The sequence below is a fragment of the Rattus rattus genome, chromosome 17 (assembly GCF_011064425.1).
Source record: "Rattus rattus isolate New Zealand chromosome 17, Rrattus_CSIRO_v1, whole genome shotgun sequence".
Taxonomy (NCBI): domain Eukaryota; kingdom Metazoa; phylum Chordata; class Mammalia; order Rodentia; family Muridae; genus Rattus; species Rattus rattus.
Genome location: NC_046170.1, coordinates 28,859,468 through 28,870,440, shown reverse-complemented (window position 1 = coordinate 28,870,440; position 10,973 = coordinate 28,859,468). Strand labels below are relative to the sequence as shown.

The window sequence follows — 10,973 nt, the reverse complement described above, 5'->3', positions numbered from 1 at the left end:
AAACAGAAACAACCAGAATGACTAATAATTAGGGACCTAGATAAATAGAGCCTAGCTGAGTGATACATAAAAGTCCAATAAACGTGACTGAAATTGGCAAATGCCAATTTAGTTTCTCATGAGAGTCTCTCTGCCTTCTAATACCTGAGATTTAAAAATCAAGCAACTTGTGGGTGCCCAATGACATTTTAATGGCAAGCAGTTATAAAAGACAAGTCATTCCATATGAAGAAGAGAATTTCTGGGGTATCATTCACTCTCAGAGCATCTCAATTGATGGATCTGACTCCGGACTTCGAAATTACATCTTGGCTTAGCTTCTTCCCTTACCCCTTTCTGCTTCCCTGTCTTCTGTGAGCATTTCCTCAATAAATCAATGCACAACAATCCCCATTTTGAACTGATCTGAAGGGACTGAACTTGAGAGTTGTGACAGTAATAGACAGTAAGGGAGGAAGAGTCTAGAATAGATCACTTGCCAGGTGTCAATGAGGGTCCCAAATCAGAGGTCTCTGGTACAACTGTTATGGATTTCATTTGGGAACTAAAAGGGAACACACATTGAAAAAGAAAGACAGAAAGACAGAAAGACAGAAAGACAGAAAGAAGAAAGAAAGAAAGAAAGAAAGAAAGAAAGAAAGAAAGAAAGAAAGACTGACTCATTGGCATGTGCCATAGATTCAGACAGGAGACAAATGAAAACCAATAGAAATATTATGGAATAGGATGGTTGCTATGTGAACTAATGAGAACATGGAGAGAGGAATGATGGGATTGGGATAACTAATTACCAATTTAAAGCAATGTATGAGGTGATGAAGAGATGACTTAGCAGTTAAGAGCACCCAAAGCTCTAGCAGAGGATCCAAGTTTGGTTCCCAGCACCCGTAAGGCAGCTCAAACCATCTGTAAGTCCAGTTTCAGGAAATAAATCCAGATTCTGACCTCTGGGGACTCTTGTACACATGTGGTACACTTACTCAGGTACATGCACATGTACATTTGTTCTTGTTTTCTTTTCATGTTTTTTGAGACAGTGTTTCTCTGTGAAATAGCCCTGGCTGTCCTGGACTTACTTTGTAGACCAGGCTGTCCTCAAACTCACAGAGATCCACCTGCCTCTACCGCCTGAGAGCTGGAGTTAAAGGTGCATGCCACTATACCCAGATAAATAGATTGTTTAATGTAAAACTCAAGGAAACTTATCTTTGAATCATTTTCATAGCCAAATAAATAAAAATATTTGATATGAAATGTCTTAGTCACCATGTAAGTGTGTCATATAACAGAAGGCAAAGGAACCTAGGCATAGCTCCCCTGCTTCTAAATAAAGAAATAAAACCAGGTATGTTAGCAGTTAGAAGACCTCTCACATTGGTTCCCTGACCTATGGAATAGAAGTTATCATATGCAACCAAGTTTCATAAATAATCTGTACTTTATCCACTGGCAAGTGAGGAAAGTTACTTAAAGTGTTGTAACGCTACATACACAAAGCTCAGAGTGATCTTTTAAGAAGTTAAAGAATGGAGTACAGAGGGTTAATTTTATTTGTCAGCTTTTCTTAACCATGCTTTTGGTCAGGGTTAGATAGTTCTGATAGTGGTTTTAGATGAGATTTCACTTGAAATTTGTGGACTCTTACTAACTCTTATTTCCCCTCTGTGCCAGGTCTGGCATGGCCACAGAAGGAAGGGATGGTGTGATACTGTTCCCAGTCCTGCAGCAGAGCCAGTATGACATGGGACTTCTTGAGTGCTGAAAGTTACTGTAGGCCTAAGGTTTGTTTGTGTAATAATGTAAATAGAAAAATATGTTTTATTTTATGTTCCTCTTTCAAGGAATGGTCTCCCTGCTAAGGTTAATGACTCCATGATAATCAGAAACAGCACAATTCTGGGAAGTGAGACTATATCTCCATGACACTGAGACCTTCAGGACAACCCTTAAGGCTGTTGGAAAGAACTCTGAAAACATGAGTTCAAGAACACATAAATCAGTGTGAGACCAATTCTTTACAAGATTTCTCAACTGTGCAAAATATAAGGGTGCAATATGAACTATGTGGGGGGCTTCATGGACCTGAATGAACAGAAGTAGCTATACTAATGTGCCAGCTTTTTCAGAAAGATATTAAGGAAGGAAATAAAGAGATTTAGGAAGTGGCAATCATTCTCAAGGCAATATCCCAACTTTGTGTTTGCAGTTGAACAAATAATAGTTTGGACTTTTAATCTGGAATGAACTACAATCCAGAAGTGGAGGGCACATTTGTTATCCAGATCTTGAGGCTAGAAGATACAGGGTTTTGATCCAGATCGTGAGGAATAGTGGCCATGAAAAGCTTAGGCCCAAGCATGGTGGCACATACCTTTAATCCCAGGAAAGCAGATCTATGAGTTCAAGACCAGCCTGGGACAGAGTAGGCTCTAGGTGAAGAGGGGCTTAGGGATTAAATTGTACATGCCTTTAACCCAGCATTCAGAAGACAGAGCCATGTAGATCTCTAAATTCAAGGTCAGTCTACAGACTAAGTTCCAGGACAGCCAAGCTTAGGCAGCAAAAGAGTTGGAAAACAGAAAGCTGTTGATAATGAAAGAGAACAATGGGGCCATGTTCCAGCTCCAGCAAGCAGCAGCACTCTTCTGTCATGTGACTCTGTCTTTAGAGTCAAGAGGTTCTGAAAACAGAAATGCTGCTTTCTGGGATAATCAAAAGGGAACTTGGGTTAAATGACTGAACTTATATGCAAGTCCTAAGGAATAGCTTATGAAAATTATAAGACTTGGCTTTGGTCTGCAAGAGTTATCTCAAGCAGAAAGTTATCTGGAGAGAGAGAGAGAGAGAGAGAGAGAGAGAGAGAGAGAGAGAGAGAGAGAGAGATCTATCTCAGGCAGAACACAGAACTGTCTACCAGCTTGCATCCATCACTGACTGAGTCATTTGTTTGATACTTCCAAACACCCCTTCCTCAAGACCCCTGACCAAGCTGAGGCTGGTCCTTGGAACCTCTGTAATGTAGACAGGCTTCATACAATAGAAGAGCTGTCTCCTCAATTTTCCCCAAGCAAGAAAGAATCCATCAGATTGTCTTTGGTTCCATCAGCCACATTCACTCTCATGTACTCTTCTGATTCTACAGTAGATTGTTTCTGGCCTCAACACTTTGCTTTGTCTCTAGCCTGCTAGGCATCCCCAATAGACTTCTCACTGGTCAAACCTCCACAGAAGCATTAGACAGTTCTTTAAAATAAGTCTCTTTCCATCTATAAAAACGGCTTATTGGTTCTGCTTCTTTGGAATACTAATGAATACAAGATGGTAGACACATCACATCATTTGTCAGATTCTCACACAAACGGAGTAGTTATGGCAGAAGCTAGAAAATTGCAGTAATGTAACCAAAGCTGTAGCCCCAAAGAGCATCGTAACAGATGAGTGCATTTATTAATAAATGTTAACATGCCTTCTGATACATGATATGTCTACTGATCTGAAAATTGCTTTCTTATTTAAGTTTCATTAATGTATACCTGCTTTTGCACATTTTAAATAAAGAGTCTCACGAATCCAAGACTGGCCTAGAACTCCTTTTGTAGTTAAGGATGGCTTTGAGCTTCTGATCCTTCCCACTTCTAGGATTACACCATGGCTATCTTAGGCAGTACTGGAGAATAAAACTAGGACTTTGTGCATGCTAAGTTACACTTCTAGCCCTAGACAGTGCATTCATTTTAGTAGGTAGTGACCCAAGAGAACCAGTAGAAGGCTGATGGTGAGGTGGGACAGAAAACCAGTACACAGCAGGAACTGTAAAAGGATTCTCTGCTTAGAGTCTGCATGAAGAGAACTTCAGGGAAGGATATTACAATAGCACCTGACAAAACAGATGCAAGCTTCTGCAACTCTTCGTTGATGAAATTCAAAGCACATTAAAGTAATTTAATATGTTTCTTTTATAAACGGAAGCCTCTTAATAACAGAAAAATTGTAGAAATGACATCTTGTTTAAATGGGAGGTACAATGTTAGTGTTGTCAATTATTAAATTTAATTTTAAGGTACACCAGTTAAGGTTGATCTGTGGTGAGATTTACATATTTACTCTTTGAAATTTTCTTTTAAATAGGAACTACCAAATACTGATGATGTTAGTCGGGAGCATATGGTATTAATTGATATTCAACAATTGGAAGGCATTTATAGAATTATAGCAAATTATTTTTATGATAATTGCAGTTTAGCACTTCATTACATTGCCTATTAATCAGTTCCAAATGAAAGTTAGGTAGAAGCTCTTCAATTATACAGTTAATGGCTTTTAAAATATGGAATATTACTTTGTACTTGAATCAAGGTCTAAAAACTTCCCTAGAACCAGTACAAGCTTGTGTAGCAGCGGATAGTCCAGTTCTTGTTAAGAATGTATAAAAAGTTGTATTGTTCAAGTACTGCCATGCTGGAATGACTCAGCATATCATGCGTAAGTGTGGTTTAATATTGAACTAATTAAATAGTGTGATCTTCATTAAACACTTTTTTTAATCAAACCCATAACTTCTTAAAAATTTTATTATTTGCTTTATGTATCAAATATCCTAACAATAGTGTTTTTATGTTTCAAATAATACAACAAAGATATTTCATTCAACTTTTCCATACATATCCTTTAGTACCCTATTATTTTCATTGACACATATTGAATAATATTATACCTCAGTATCCTACTTCCTTTTTTATTGGATATTTTTTATTTACATTTCAAATGATATCCCCTTTTCTGGTTTCTATCCATAAACCCCTATCCCATCCCCCTCCCTTTCTTCTATGAGGGTGTTCCCCCTCCCCAACCATCTACCCCTTCCCACCTCCCTGCCCTGACATTCCCCTACACTGAGGGGAGGTGTCCAGCCTTGGCAGGATCAAGGGCTTCTCCTCCCACTGGTGCCCAACAAGGTCATCCTCTGCTACATATGCAGCTGGAGCCATGGGTCTGTCCATGCATTAAACAGATTTTCAAAGCCATTCTCTTAATCAAGGTGGTTGAGTGAGCTCTTCTCATTGGAAAAGTTTATACTTTAATACTATGCTCAAAAGTTCACAAGCACAATTTTACAACTGCAAATCCACCAAACTGTTGTGTGTAAAAAGAAATTTGGGATACTTAGGTTCAGTCTCTGTCTCTCTGTGTCTGTCTGTCCCTCCCCCTTACACACACACACACACACACACACACACACACACACACACACACACACACACAGGGGCTGATGATATTTAAGTTCCTAAGAATGATTGACTTAATAGTTGATGGTCCTGGATTCAAACACGTAATAGACCCAAATATTTTCCACCAAGCATCTGCTAATAAGTCTCCCAGGAAGTCTTCACTGCTGATTCTCACAGGTTTGTCCAGAAAAGGCTTTCTCTGCTCCACACATTTTACTAGTCATCAACCCACATCTTAATGGATCCCAGTTCATGTTATACTAATGTTTTCTTCTGTTTCTTAAACGAGCCTATGGATATTTTAGAGAAACTTTTCAAGACATAAGGAAATAATTTTCCCTTCTTTTCTAGTTAATCTTATTTTAAAATTTGCTATATTGTTCTCGATTTCTTTAATGTTCCTAATTGACAAGCTAATAATCTTTAAGTTGTTAATTTTCTTAGTATACATTCTGTCATCTACTGCAACAAAATTGCTACCAATAAATTAATTTCCTTGATTATTTAATAGAGGTTTCTCAAACTTACTTTACGGCAGTTTTGTTTTCATTTGATTTTTGTTAAGGAATTCAACCTAATGAGATAATTGCAAAATTTCTATCTTTTCGAACCATTGCTTTCCTGTGATGCAGGAACACTGCGATGAGGACTTGGTGTCACACAGTTTATCATAGCTATTCTGACCCTGAGTGACCAACACAATGTGTTTCAATACAATCCAACAAGAAGACCTACAGCCCATCGTGAAACATGCTGTGACTGCAATGGCTACAGCTACAGCGATGGTAGTCACAGCCGTGCTCATCATACTGTGTCAATTATGGTCTATGTCACAAGACAGTCACAGAGAGCTGAACTGACTGTACATTGCACATAACGTCACACGGGCCCATTCTGTTGATGGATTGATTATATTCACCAAATCTAATTAAATAAAATGAGAAGTCTTCATAAGAGAAATTGCTCTAAGACATAAGATAAAATGCCCATAAACACAAAGTCCTGACATCATGATGAAGATTTCAGGGTCACACAGAATATGCTAGGGTATCTGCTCCAAATAGAAAGACAATATATTATATATATATATTATACCTCAAAACTAATTTTGAACATTCTAAGGTTTTGTACACCTCTTCCAATCAGATGCACACTTGGGAAATAGCTCTGACCTATCTGATGAGGAAGACCATCTCTGTTGAGTAGGGTACAAAGCATAAATTCTATACTAGGTCTAGGTGACCTGATGACAGCTATATTAGGTAATACAACTGGCCCATTAGCCCAAGGTTATAAAAACTAATCAGTTATAATAAATTTATATATGGGCATCTCATAAACAGTAACTTAAAACTCTTTGACAAAATATTAGCATGTCATATTCAATTCTGTATGTATATTTTTAAAATTTAAATTTAAAATATATTTATACACATGTAGAAGCATATACAACAAAGTAGCAGTTATTGGAAGACTACAAAGCTGGTTTGATATTTGAAAATCCATGTAATGGTATCTACCAAATTAATATTCTAAAGAAGAAAATCTACATGATCATACTAATGACAACAGAAAAAAATATCAAAATAAGACATTTTCATGACGAAAAGACCAGAAAACTGAAAATGAAGGAAATGCACTATTGTAGTTTAAATAAATATAAAATGTCTCCCACAGGTTTATGCTTCAGTTACTTGGTCCCTGGCTGGGGCCCATAGCTTTAGGAGGTGGTAGAAACTTTAGAAGACAGACGTGAATAAAAGTAGTGCTGCAGCACATGCCTTTGAACAGTATCTCTTATGTAAGCCTGTTGTCTCCCCACCACCACCACCCCTGTCTCTCATTGCTTCTTGTCAACTCTGAGGAAAGAACGAATCTCTGCCATGTGCTGATGCTGCCATCAATAATTAACCCCTCAAATCGAAAGCCTGGGATCAATTCAGTCAAAGACTGTGGACTGAAACCCCTGAAATTTCCATTAGAAATAAACAGTTTCCCCAAGCCTTGGTGTTGAAAGACCCAACACAGACTAGTATCAGAGGAGTGGGATCACTGAGCTGTTATAGCTAAACTGTGGGGAAGTTTAGGCACAGTGTGGAGAAGTGGGCGAGAGAAAGACTCAGCTACCGTAAGCAAAACTTAATGGGTTAGAAGACCAGAGAGTGGACAGCAGACTGTGCTGATGAGGTTTCAGGAGGGAACAAAGACTCATGGGAGTTAGAGTAGATCTCATTGTTGTAAGATCTAAAATCAGTAATCCAATTAGTTAATCCAGTATAGGGTTTCTTTAAGGCACTCCAGTATTCAGACCATGCACAGTTACGAAGGGCTGCTATTAGTCAGATTTATGGTGTAGATAGAAGAAAAAAATGCAAAGTAGGAAGCCCTGGCAAACCTTCAGGTGATCTCAGAAGTCTGTAAGCCTGGAGCTAAGGGAGGCATGGTCTCTGGAAAGGTTAGTACCATTAACATCAGCCAAGCACTATGCATTGAATCAATAGGAAGGATGCTGTGTGCGTCTTTCTTGAACTGTCCAGATATCTCCCAGGGCAGGCCCAAGGATATGAAAGAACAGATAAATTTAGCAGACATTCTCCTGAGAAAGGAGAACCTCTAGAGAACCCTTTCTACACAGACTACTAGAATTTCTTTCACTGTACTCAACTGCCCAGCATTCAGTGTCCTTGGCCCATGGTCTGTCAGTTGCTCTAGCTGATGGCAGAGTTTTTCTATCTGTATGATGCTGGTCTAGTGGACACAAAATGTAAGCACTTTTCACCAAGATTTTAAAAGAAATCCTGAAAGGCTAGGCAGTAGGTAGACTTGGAGCCCCTGCTGGGCGGGTGCTGAGGGCAGTGTGTAAAGCTGGGGACATGGCAGGAGCTGAAATGGAGATGCTTGGACAGAGAAGACACCAAGAATGAGAAATTACAATGAGTGGAGCCATTGCCCAAAAGAGCCCGCGCGGGCTTCAAATGGCAAGGCCAGACAGTTGGGGTTGCACACAAAGATGCAAATCATGGAGCTAAGCATTCAGGGATCACCCCTCTGCCTCAGTCTTGCTTTCATTAGATTCCTTTTTGCTACTCTTCTGCTTTTCTCATTTCCAATTGGAATATTTATTTCATGGTCATTTTATCTCAGAAGTACATAACTATCTTTTCATTTCACAGGGGCTCCCAGCTAAGCATTTGCATCGAGTCTCAGAAAAGACCTTGGACTTGGACTTCTGAACAACATTGAAACTGTCAATATTTGGAGGACTCTAGGAGACAGTCTATGTACAGTTTGCACTGTGAGATGGCCGTAAACTTTTCTGGGCTAAGAGTAGAATGCTATCATTTGAAAATGAAAATGAAATGTCCCTTCAAGCTCAGGTTTTAAACCATTGGTACGCAGTTTAGGAGGTGCTAGAACTTAGCTAGAGAATGTAGCTCACTGGATATGGACGTTTGACGACCATAACCAGCATGGGGTCTCTCCACCTACTGTTTGCCATCCACCATGAGGTAAGTAGTTTCTGTCACATATTCCTGCTGCATGATATTTTGCTTCATCCAGGTTTATCTAGAACTAATAAAGTCAGACCATGCACACAGCCAAAATAAATAATTCCTTCTGCTGAGTTGTGTCAGCTGTTTTGTACCAATGATGAAATGTCTAATGAACATCCTTACTTATCAAACAAAAAACTTGGAGATGGTTTATAGCCAACAATTACCTCATGGTCAAAGACTGATTCCTTTACCCCCATAAAGAGTAACCATAAAAAGATCTATGAAATAAGACTAGAGAGGTAACACATGTGGTAGAGGGCTGTGTGTGTGTGTGTGTGTGTGTGTGTGTGTGTTTGTGTGATCAGACATGGTGGTACACACCTGTAATCCCCATGGAGATAGGTGGATCAAAAGTTCAATGTCATCTTCAACTACTACAACGAATTTAAGGTCAGACTGCAACCTGAGTCCAGGCCATAAAAAAGAGAAAGAAAAAGTCAAAAGCAGCATTACTACCAAACTAACAAAAATATAAATGATATGTAAATTATTACCCCCTTTGCCTTTGTTACATCTGAAGATACAAGAAAGGAAACTAACTTGAAATTTAAGAACAGGCTAATGTCTTCAAGAAGACATGGGTGTGAGCACTGACTTACCTGGGTCCGAACACTAACAGAACATAAAGAAATGAGCAAGAAGATTCTGGTTAAAGTTGTTGCAAACAAACAACCCAGGCCAAATGAAAGTTCTGAAAACATCCACCCCGACAGACAAGGACTGAAAAAAATGTGTGCAGGTGAATATTTATTGAGTAAATAAAGAGAAAGCTTCCTGCTGTGACCCAGGCCTAGAAGAGGCAAGTGGTCATGCTGCAGAAATACCCAGACTCCATCTTGCAGAACCGAAGCTATCAGCCACCCAGAGAAGGCCTCAAACTGTCCTGTACCTCTGATGTCAGGGGCATCCCAATTCCCCCACATCTTAGGACAGAAGGACACGCCTAAGGAATGGAGCCAGGACCCTGAACTCTTCTTTCTACACTTTGCCAGACTAGCGAGCACCAAATGAATCAGCCATTGGAATGAGGTGGAGAGACATTCTTTGTTCTCTCTGTAGTGTAGACGCGCAGGAAAGGCTCTGGGCGTGAGTAGAATATTAGCATTGACAAACAAGCAGATGAATGGACTAAGCATTCAGGCAAACCAGCACTAACCTTCAACACAAGACAATGCTAGAAAAACCCAAAAGAGCCAAATTTAAAAAAAATCTAACCTTAGTTCTTTCTGACTGGACTATTCTAAAAGCCTAACAGAATAGACTCGCCCATTTCTACACATTAATATCAATCATTGTAGCGTTTATAATCCTACACATGCCCAGCTGTGAACCAAAAATGACCAAACACACACATACACATGAGAGAGAGAGAGAGAGAGAGAGAGAGAGAGAGAGAGAGAGAGAGAGAGAGAGAGGAGCCAGCAATCAAAAAAGTTAATGAGACTCATATCAACAAAGGGTTAACACGGACAGTGTAGGAGGGAAAGGTTGAGAAAGTTTCAATCACACATTCTAGGACACAGTTCTCAAGCTTTGGTGTGCATCAAAATAACATGGTAGACTATTGAAATGCCCATTGTCAGAGTCCACATCAAGACACTAAGATTCAGTAAGCATGGACTGGGGCCTACAGCTTCCCACGTCTAACAATATCCCCGGTGATAGTAACTGTAGTCTAGGTCAACAGTTTAAATGCTTTGCTGTGAGTAACGGGAGAAGGAATCGATGGGACCATAAAACTGGTGCTAAAAAATGGAACCAGAACCAATTTATCTCTTGGATGTAAAAGTAACTTTTATTTGCCTGTAGGAATTGTCACCTTGGAGGCTTACTGCCTCGGTCTGCTAACCTAGGCCTAATCCTAGAAGCTTCTAGCCTCCATAAAATCTAATCTGGGCCTAGAATGTTTCCACCTTTGCAACTTACTACTGAAAAACCTCACCCTTTCTTGTTCTTTCTGAACGCTGTTGGCTGGTCCAACTCAACTATTCTGGATCAAACTCCTCCCCAAGCTGACTCAATCTGACTTCTCTTTCAGCCTCTGGCTTTCCTCTGCTTGGTCCCAAACTAACATTGACAATCTGTCCTGGTTTTTCCAGCTCCTTTTCATTCTCCGGCTCATTCTGTCTTCAGCTGTGTCTTCTTCAATCTGTCTCTGTACAACTGCCCCAGTAAAACTGTCTCCTTT

At 39.6% G+C, this 10,973-nt stretch overlaps 1 long non-coding RNA gene across 1 annotated transcript; it reads left to right on the top strand.

Moving 5' to 3' along the window:
* Positions 1-1,576: 1,576 nt before the first annotated feature.
* LOC116886342 lies at positions 1,577-8,853 on the top strand. Its single transcript, XR_004386099.1, has 2 exons — positions 1,577-1,781; positions 8,402-8,853. It is a non-coding gene; the product is annotated as an uncharacterized LOC116886342 (long non-coding RNA).
* The last annotated feature ends 2,120 nt before the right edge of the window (positions 8,854-10,973 follow it).